The following is a 9165-nucleotide window of genomic DNA, read 5'->3' on the forward strand; positions in this document are numbered from 1 at the left end:
GATTGGCATTTCTCTAATAGCTAATGAGACTGAACATCCTTTCATGTGAATATTTGCCATCTATATTCATTTTTTAAATATATGCAGTTAATGCTTTACATTTCCCTCTAAGCACTGCTTTAGCTATGTCTCAGAAAGTTTGATGCACTGCAATTGCATTTTTATTCTGTTTAATGCATTTTTTAATCTCTCTGGTATTTCTTTGGCCCAAGGATTATCTAGAAATGTGTTGTTTAATCTCCAAGTATTTCCTATTATCTTACTGTAAATGATCTTTCATTTGATTCCATTGCTGCTAGAGAACATATTCTATATAATTTCAATTGTTTTAAAATGTTTGATTGTCTTATAGCTTAGGATGTGGCCTACATTGGTACATGCGCTGTGGGTACTTGAAAAGAATGTTTATTCTGTAACTGTTGGGTGGAGTGTTCTATAAATGTCAATTCAATTATGTGGGTTGATAAATAATATTGAGTTCTTTTCATCTTCGATGATTTTCTGTATGTCCTGTCAATTACTGATAAGAGGTTTAAAGTCTCCAATTATAATTACGGATTATACTATATGTCTATGACATACATATATAATGTATATTTAGCACTTATTCATTTGAGACATATATAATGTATATTTAGCATATATTCGTTTGAGATTCTTTATGTAGTTACTTTTATATTATATAATGTCCCCTCTGTTGTTTATATGTTCTAAAGTCTACTTTATCATATATTAATATAGTCAGTCATGCTTTCCTTTGTTTACATCAGCTTTCTCCATCCTTTTACCTTCAGCCTTCCTATATCATATTTGAAGTAAGTTTCTTGTAGACAGTATATTGCTGAGTCATATTTTTCAATCCACTCCATCAATTTCTTTCAATTGGTATATTTAGACAATTTACATTTCATATAATCATTAACATAGGGGCTGGCACTGTGGTGCAGCAGGTTAACACCTTGGCCGGTATCCCATATGGGCGCCAATTCTCGTTCTGGCTGCTCCTCTTCCAATCCAGCCTCTGCTGTGGCCTGGGAATGCAGTGGAAGATGGCCCAAGTCCTTGGGCCCCTGCACCCATGTGGGAGACATGGAAAAAGCTCCTGGCTCCTGGCTTTGGATCGGCGCAGCTCCAGCCAGTTGTGGCCATCTGGGGAGTGAACCAGCGCATGAGAGACCTCTCTGTCTCTACCTCTCTCTGTAACTCTTTCAAATAAATAAATATTTAAAATAAATGATTAATGTAGAGCTTAAATCTGCCATTTTATTTTTTATGTTTATTCTCTTTTTTTAATACTTCCTGTAGATTCCTGAAACATTTGTAGAATTCCATTTTGACTTGTTTGTAGCATTTTTGAGGCCATCTCTTTTCATAATTTTCTGATTACTCTAGATATTACATTATATATACATGATCTACCACAGTTAACTAGTATCATTATTTTAATTGGTTCTAATTAATAGGAAATGTACTTCCCTTTACCCTCTCCATTTATAATTTTCTTAAATATTTCCTATTTATTTACTTACCACATCAAAAAGTGTTTACTTTCTGCTTGAAGCATCAAATGTAATTAGAAAACACAAGAGAGGAAGGAAAGCCTTTTATATTTTACCCATATTTTGACTTATCTTTCCTAGTGTTCCAGTGTTCCTACATTGACCACTTCCTTTAATTTTATGGGATTTTATTAGCCATATTTACAGTATATCTTCGAGTGACTAGCTCTTTAGTTTTCCTTCTTCTGGGAGTTCGATTTTTCCCTTAATTCTTAAAGAAAATTTTCACTGGATATGGAATTATGGGGTGACTGTTCTTTTCTCTCAGCACATGAAAAAATATTATAGCACCTTCTCCTGGTCTCTATGATTTCCTGATGAAAAATCTGAAATTCAAATTATTTTTCCTTATCAGCATCGTGCCATTTTTCTCCCGCTGCTTTCATGAATTCTCTTAGTTTTTATATTTTATATATATTTTTGGAAATTTTATATTTTTGGAATATTTTAAAGCTTTTGGAAATTTAACTGTTGTATGTCTTGATGTGAATGTCTTAGTTAAAACAGATTGAGGTTTTCTCAACTTCTCGAGACTTGGGAAGTTTGTTTTCAGAGCAGTCCTCTTTCCAGGTCCTCAGGGACACAAACGTTAGGACTTTTGTTATGACCCCAGAGGCTCCCTGAGGTGTTATTCTTTATTTATTGAGTTTCTCTCTGTTAATCATATTGGGTAATTTATATTATTCCATCTTTCAGTTTACACTGATTACATTTGCTCTCTACTTCATTCTGCCATTAAACCCACCCTCAGAATTTTTCATTTCTGTTTTATATTTACACTTCTAAAATTTCCATTTGCCTTTTCATTGTATCTTCTGTTTGCTCTCTGAGACACTCCATTGCTTTTGCTGAGCCTTTCTGAATTTCTGACTTGTCTCAGCTGTGTTCATAACTGGTCACTGGCGTGTTCTGTCATGGCTTCTTTGAAATATTTGTCAGATAACTCTAACATCTCTGTGGTCTTGATTTTTACATCTATTGATTGTCATTTTTGTTGTTGTTCAGTTTGAGGTCTTCCTGATTCTGGTTTGAGAAGTGATTTTTGATTGAAATCTGGACATTGCGGCTGACATTGTGGCACAGTGGATAAAGTGTTTCCTGTGATGCCGACATCCCACACGGACACCAGTTCAGTCCCGGCTGTTCCCCTTCTAATCCGGCTCCCTACTAACATGCCTGGGAAAGCAGCAGAGGATGGTCCAAGTCCTTGGGCCCCTGCACCTACGTGGGAGACCTAGAAGAAGCTCCTGGCTCCTGGCTTCAGCCTGGACCAGCCCTGGCCTTTGAGACCATTTGGTGAATGAACCAACAGCTGGAAGAGTGATATCTCCCCCCGCCTTCTCTCTCTTCCTCTCACACTCTGTAACTCTAACTTTCAAATAAACAAAAAGGAAGGAAGGAAGGAAGGAAGGAAGGAAGGAAGGAAGGGAGGGAGGGAGGGAGGGAGGGAGGGAGGGAGGGAGGGAGGAGGACATTTTCTACTTAGACTCAAACCTTAAATCTTCTGCTTCAGATAGGTTTCTCTGACTGTGGGAGGAAAAGAAGCATCACGCCTTGCGGCCGAGTGAAGGCAGAAGCCCAGGTTCTCTAACAGCACCTGCTGGGAGCCGACAGGGGAGCTCCTGTCACTCCTGGGCAGGACCCATAGTCTAAGCATTCTAGTTCCCCATGTGGTCTCCACTGACATCACAATGTGGTGTTCTCATTACTTGTTTCCAGTGGTGACAGTCCTGACTCTTCACCAGGCTCTCAAGCCCCTTCCAGCAGGGAAGGATACCATCATCACCACATGAGTGGAAGCCCAGGGCCTCACTTATGTGGTCTCCCATGACCCTACAGGGCAGACATGTTGGGGTGCCTCGTTGCATCCTAGCATGTCTGAAAGTCTGGGCTGTCCATTCAGCCCCTGCTCAGTTTTTTGCTGTGGCTTTTGGATGGAGTACAGCAATTATCTAAAAGTGTTCTATCTTGCTAGGCTGCCTCTTTCCTGGTCCTACAGCTAAAGGAAGAAAAGACTTTCATTGAAGATTGTTTAATCTGAGCCCACTGATGTTTCTAGGTTACCTTCTTGTTTGGCCCCAACTTCTGTCTATGTGAGGCGAATTAAAACCCAGGGAACTTTCAACCATGTTATGCTTTAGGCCCTGGGATCCCTAGTTGATCTACCTCCTCTCCACCTTCCAGGATTTTCTTATGTTTGTTTGACACAAAATGTGCCGTATTTTCACTTGTAGATATTGGGAGGAATAGAGGGACGTAAGTCTACTCCATCCTCCAAAAAGCGTAAGTCAAGTGATATTTCATAATATTTCTTTCGTAATATTAGTTTAAAAGATAATTTGGTCTCTTTTAGAGTATCTAGTGTTCTGATTCATCTTGGCCTTCTTTCAAATTTGTTGGGTGTCTTAGTCCATTCAGGCTGATATGAAAAAAATTGGAAAGTTATAAGCACAGAATGTACTGCTCCTAGTTCTGGATGCTGGAAGCCCGGATCAAAGCTCTAGCAGAGCTGGTGTCTGGTAAAGCCTGTTCCTCACACACACCGACTTTCTTCTGCATCTTCACCTGGCAGGAGGGCTAAACCAATTCCTTCAAGCCTCATTTATGGAAGCACTGACCCCATTCATGAGGACTCTGGCCTCACAACCTAATCACTTCCAAAGGTCTTAAAATTACTGCATTGGGGTTTAGATATCAAGACACGAATTAGGGAGGGACACAGCATTCCAACCACAATAGCTCAGCAACTACAAGGCTGAGAGTCAGTCCAGAAGTCACCTCCTTCAAGCCATGTGCTATGTGCTCTAAAGAGATACAATCTGTGTAGAATACTGATTATGGAGGGCCCGTGGCCAATGTGAACAACGTCTCAGGAAGGGCCCTAGATGCTGTTCGGCAAGACCGACTGCTCACACAGAGTTCTCTGGGCTGGGGTGGGGGAGTGAGTGTGGTAGAAATGGTGGAAGACAGGAGCTTTGCCTACACCATTTCTGACCTTGGCAATGAGAGCTCCAGAAATAAGCCTTTTGGATACTGGTTCTTAAACACAAAAAAATAAGTTCTGAACCAAGGAGAAGAAGCTGATGCGAAAGGAAACAATTCGTTGCTCTCATTCTCCCTGGAATCATTTTGAACATCCTCTATCCCACAGATTTTTAAATTTCCTATTTGCATGTGTACCTCTACCTGGAGTATCCTTGTATAACACTTTTTCCAGTGGCTTCTTGATTTAATCAAATATTTACTTCTTTATTTCTTTATTTTCAAACCTCAGATAATATTTATTAACTTCCACTTACCTTTCCTTCTGCCTCTTCTTGTATCTCAGTTTCACTTATTATCAGATGTGGTTTGTCCCCAAAGGATTCACACGCTGCAGGCTTGGTCCTTGGTGTGAAGTTGGAGAACCTTTAAGAGAAGGGGCATAGGGCAAACTGGTTAGGTCGCTGGAAGTACTGCCCTTAGAGGGATTAAGGTCTCCTGGAGCCCTAATTAGTTCCCATGATAGTGAATTGCTATAAACACACGAGCATGGCCTTGCAACTCTCTTGTTTCCTGTCTTGCCATGTGACCTCTCCCTCTCACACAAGATCCTGCTATGACGTCATCCACCACTATGTGACGTAGCCAGGGGTCCTCACTAGATGGTTACCCAATTGGGGACTTTCAGGCTGCCAAACACCTTGTCATAGCAATGAAAAGTGGACAGGTACATTCAAGCTTTTATAATACTCACTTCCACACTCCAACTAGAATTAGTTCCCATGATCTTTCTATAAATTGAATTTTTTAAAACTCAAAATAAGTAGCATTTTAGTATTATGTTCATGCACAATTCTCAGTTCCACTGTAGCTAACTGTGATGGATAGATCTGAGAACTTTGGCTGGAGCCCTGAAAATGAATGTAATTCTGTATTACTGAAAATTGGCTTATAGAAGGACACCCTTCAAGGAGACTAATGACCCTATTTTAATTTATTCTCAGCACCATTCATTTTGTGTCATATTCAACTACAATTCTTTATTTCCTACAGACGACTCTCCAGGATACTTTTTTCTATTTCATCAACCTAATCTTATCATTTCACAGAGAATAGTAAATGATATGATTTCTTGTTGGACATGCAGCAACAAAATCTTAATTTCTTACTTACAATTAATACTTGTCTCTGAATTTTAATTTTGACAATATTTTGAACTATTAGTCTACTTTTTGTTACTTAAAATTATCTGAGAGGAGCTTCTGTGGTAAAGAAAAGGCTTATTTCATCTTCTAGGTGGTTTACAGGATCGGGCAGGCCTCTGGTCTGGCATCTCACGGAGGATGTTCATGGCTAGTATGGAGGTCGGATCGTATGGTGAGGCAGGAAGGAAAAGAAAACCTAGGCTGAGTTTGAACTCAAATAATCCAGCATCTCCTGAGAACCATCACTCAGAGACACACCCCCAATGACCCAGACCCTCTGCTCAGCTCTGCCTCCCAGATGCCACTGATAGATTGTGTCTACCCTCAATCAATCAACCATTAATATTAAGACATCAGAGTTTAAACATCAGCATGAGTTTTAGGAAGAAAAATTCTACTCAACCCTTAACATGCTGCCCTTGGCTCCCCCCAAAATGTATGTCCTTTTCATATACAACTTTTAATCTAGTCCCAAAGTCTTAACTCAGTCCAACATTAATTTAGAAATCCAAGGTCCAATCTCATCTGAAATTCAAAGCAAAGTCTCTAAGCTATGAACCTATAAAATCAAAAACAAGCTACATACTTCCAAGATAGAACAGTGAGGCAGGCAAAGCATTTCCATTCCAAAACAGGTGAGAAAAGGAAATAGGTAATTGGGCCACAGCAAGAGCAAAATCCCACAGGGCAAACATTAATTTCCATAGTTCCACATCCATCATCTTCACACTGTGCTGAGGGAGGGCCTCCCAACAGTTTGGGTTGCCCCCCCCCCGGCCCCAGTTCTCTCCCTGAGAGTCTCATCTCTGCAGCTCCACTAAGCAGTGGAGCACCCTGCAGCAACTCTGCCCTGGAACCCATCTCTGTTTGGGACCCATGTTTACCTAAATACGCTTCCAAACCTAGTTCAAGGCCTTCACATCTACCTCCAGGCCCTGTTGGTCTTTGCCCATGTAGCTGATCTCTAAGGCTGCACACTGATGTCTGTTGCCTTCCCAGGCTGATTTGTGTTACCACTTCTGGCATTTCTTGCTGGACGTCTCACGTTATTGGCTTCTCTACTCTTTAGGGGTTTCCTTTGTAGCTCCACCCTCATAGCTTCACTATGCACTGCTCCATACAGAGGCTTCAATCCCACAGCACAACTCTCGTTTGGCCTTTTAGGCTTCCCTTTGACATCTTGGTAGAAGCTGCCATGGCTTCATAACTGTGCTTTGCACGCCTGCAAAACTAGCACCCTGCAGACCCTGCCAAGGTCGGCCACCAGCAGGAGGTGCACCGGGACAGGCCAGCCAGAATCCAGAGTGGGTCCCAGGTGCAGAAGGTGTCCTGGAACTCCTTGCTGGAAGAGCTTGCCTCAGGCTTGTACTTCTATGCTTTTGCTGCACCTGTGGTGGGAGGGGCAGCCCAAGGATCTCTGAGCAGTCTTCAGGGTCTTTCTCCCACTGTCTTGCTCATTAACACATGATGCCTTTTGCCTCAACCTACCTCTTTAGTAAGCAGTTTCTCAGTGGTGTTCTTCTGTCCCAAACATGCCGTGTTTTTTCTTTTTTTTATTCCTTCTCTGACCAGGCTGCTCATTTTCTAAATCTTTCTGTTCTGCCGCCTTTTGTTCCCAATTCTCTCAGTAAAAGATACTAAGAGCAGCCATTAGCATTTATGCTTCCACCAATGAACATTCTGCACCCTTGAAATCTTCTCTTCCAAGTAGACCAGTCCACCATTTTAAAGTTCATCTTCCCACAACCACTCTTGGGAGGGACACAATTCAGCCAGGTTTCTTGCTACAGTACACAAAGGGTGGTCTTGTCAGGGGCATGCTTGCCTTGGTTCCCTTTTGCCAACACAGCAGTGAACTATAGGTCAGAGAAACGAAAGCAAGTTTATTGAAATATATTCCAAGGAAGGAATGGGCTAATTGAGAGAGCACAAGACAACCTTTCTTCCTGGTTTGAGACTTTAATCCTAAAAGTATGAGGGAGGTTGACCAATACTATGTCCATGATGTTTAGGACTCACCTCTGTGATTGACAGCTGGGAGTTGCATAGCTTTTGGCTCTCTGCACATGTGGCTACAAACCAGACTCTTAGCTTGTCTGGGTTTTATCAGAACACTTAGTCCACAAGTTAAACCACAAAGTCAATGGTCTTGGGTGGGTCCTGGGTGGAGATCAGGGACCCTGGCCCCTCACCTGGATAAGGGTCTTATGTCCCCTGCTCAGTTGCTCTTATCAAATTATCTGCCTGATGATCTTTAGTTCAATGTCCAAGAGGATCTTCACTTCCACCTGAAACCTCACCTCTACTATTCACATGTCTAGCAGAATTATGGCTTCCTGCACACTCACCAGAATTGCTCATAACACCCAGCCTACAACATGGTAGGTTTTCCTGCTCCTTGGGATTTTCTGAACTTTTCCCAGCAAACCAATTCCAATGGCTCCTCCGTATTTTTGGATACAGTTAACAGTAACTACATCACTTCTGGTACCAGTTTTCTGTATTGGTCCTTTTTTTGTTACCGTAAATAAAATACCGGAGAGGAACTCCTTTGAGAAAGGAAGGGTCTATTTTGGCTTACAGGTGGGGGTTGCAAGATTGGGCAGCCCCTGGTCTGGCCTCTGATGGAGGATGCTCATGGCAGGCTGATGTGGTGAGGCAGAAAAGAAGAAAAGAACGTAGGCTGAACTTGAACTCAAATAATGAAACCTCTCCTGAGAACTAACTCCCAGGGCACATCCCCAGCAACCAAAAACTTGTCATCATTCCCACTCCTCAGATGCCATCAATTAGATCAAATCTCCACCCTAATCAATAAACCATTAAGACATCAGAGTTTAAACGTCTGCATTAGTATTACGAAGACAAATTCTACTCAACCCATAACAAATATAAAAAAATCACAATGATAAGAGAAAGAACTTCTATATATCCTTTACACACACTCACTAGTTGTTGATATTTTGCTGCATATCCATATTTATTTTATTCCTATATTTTTATTCTCTTGAAAAGAAATTACAGACAAGATGTCTCTTTATCCCTAATGCTTCACTGTGTGTCTCCTAAAAACAAGGACATTAGCTTACATAATGGTACAACTATTATCAAGGTCAATTAGCTTAACATTGACATAATTCCATTATCTAATCATCAGATCTTATTCAAATTTCACCACTTGTTCCAATAATGACTTTCATAACAAGTTGTCCTTTAACACTTGTGTTCTTAAAGTCCGATATCAGTCTACATTTTTAAAATTAATTTTCAGGGTTTTTTTTTCCTGTCTGGAAGGTTTTTAGGATTTTTGTTTTCCTCTTAAAAGTGTAAAATTTCACCATATTTGGATTCAATTAAATTTATCCTCCTTGGCCCCAGGTAGAAAATTATGGTCAGCAAACATGTTCCTTTCTTCAGCT

At 40.9% G+C, this 9165-nt stretch overlaps 1 long non-coding RNA gene across 24 annotated transcripts in view; it reads right to left on the minus strand.

Moving 5' to 3' along the window:
• Positions 1-5598, minus strand: part of LOC103350379 (uncharacterized) — a 547263-nt gene extending 541665 nt beyond the window's left edge. For 20 of the 24 annotated variants that reach the window (XR_011388263.1, XR_011388261.1, XR_011388264.1 and 17 more), the window contains exon 1: positions 3054-4851. This is a non-coding gene — a long non-coding RNA (uncharacterized lncRNA). The other 4 variants (XR_011388272.1, XR_011388268.1, XR_011388267.1 and 1 more) reach the window with 2 other exon arrangements.
• Between the last annotated feature and the right edge of the window lie 3567 nt (positions 5599-9165).

Source organism: Oryctolagus cuniculus, chromosome 4, assembly GCF_964237555.1.
Source record: "Oryctolagus cuniculus chromosome 4, mOryCun1.1, whole genome shotgun sequence".
Taxonomy (NCBI): domain Eukaryota; kingdom Metazoa; phylum Chordata; class Mammalia; order Lagomorpha; family Leporidae; genus Oryctolagus; species Oryctolagus cuniculus.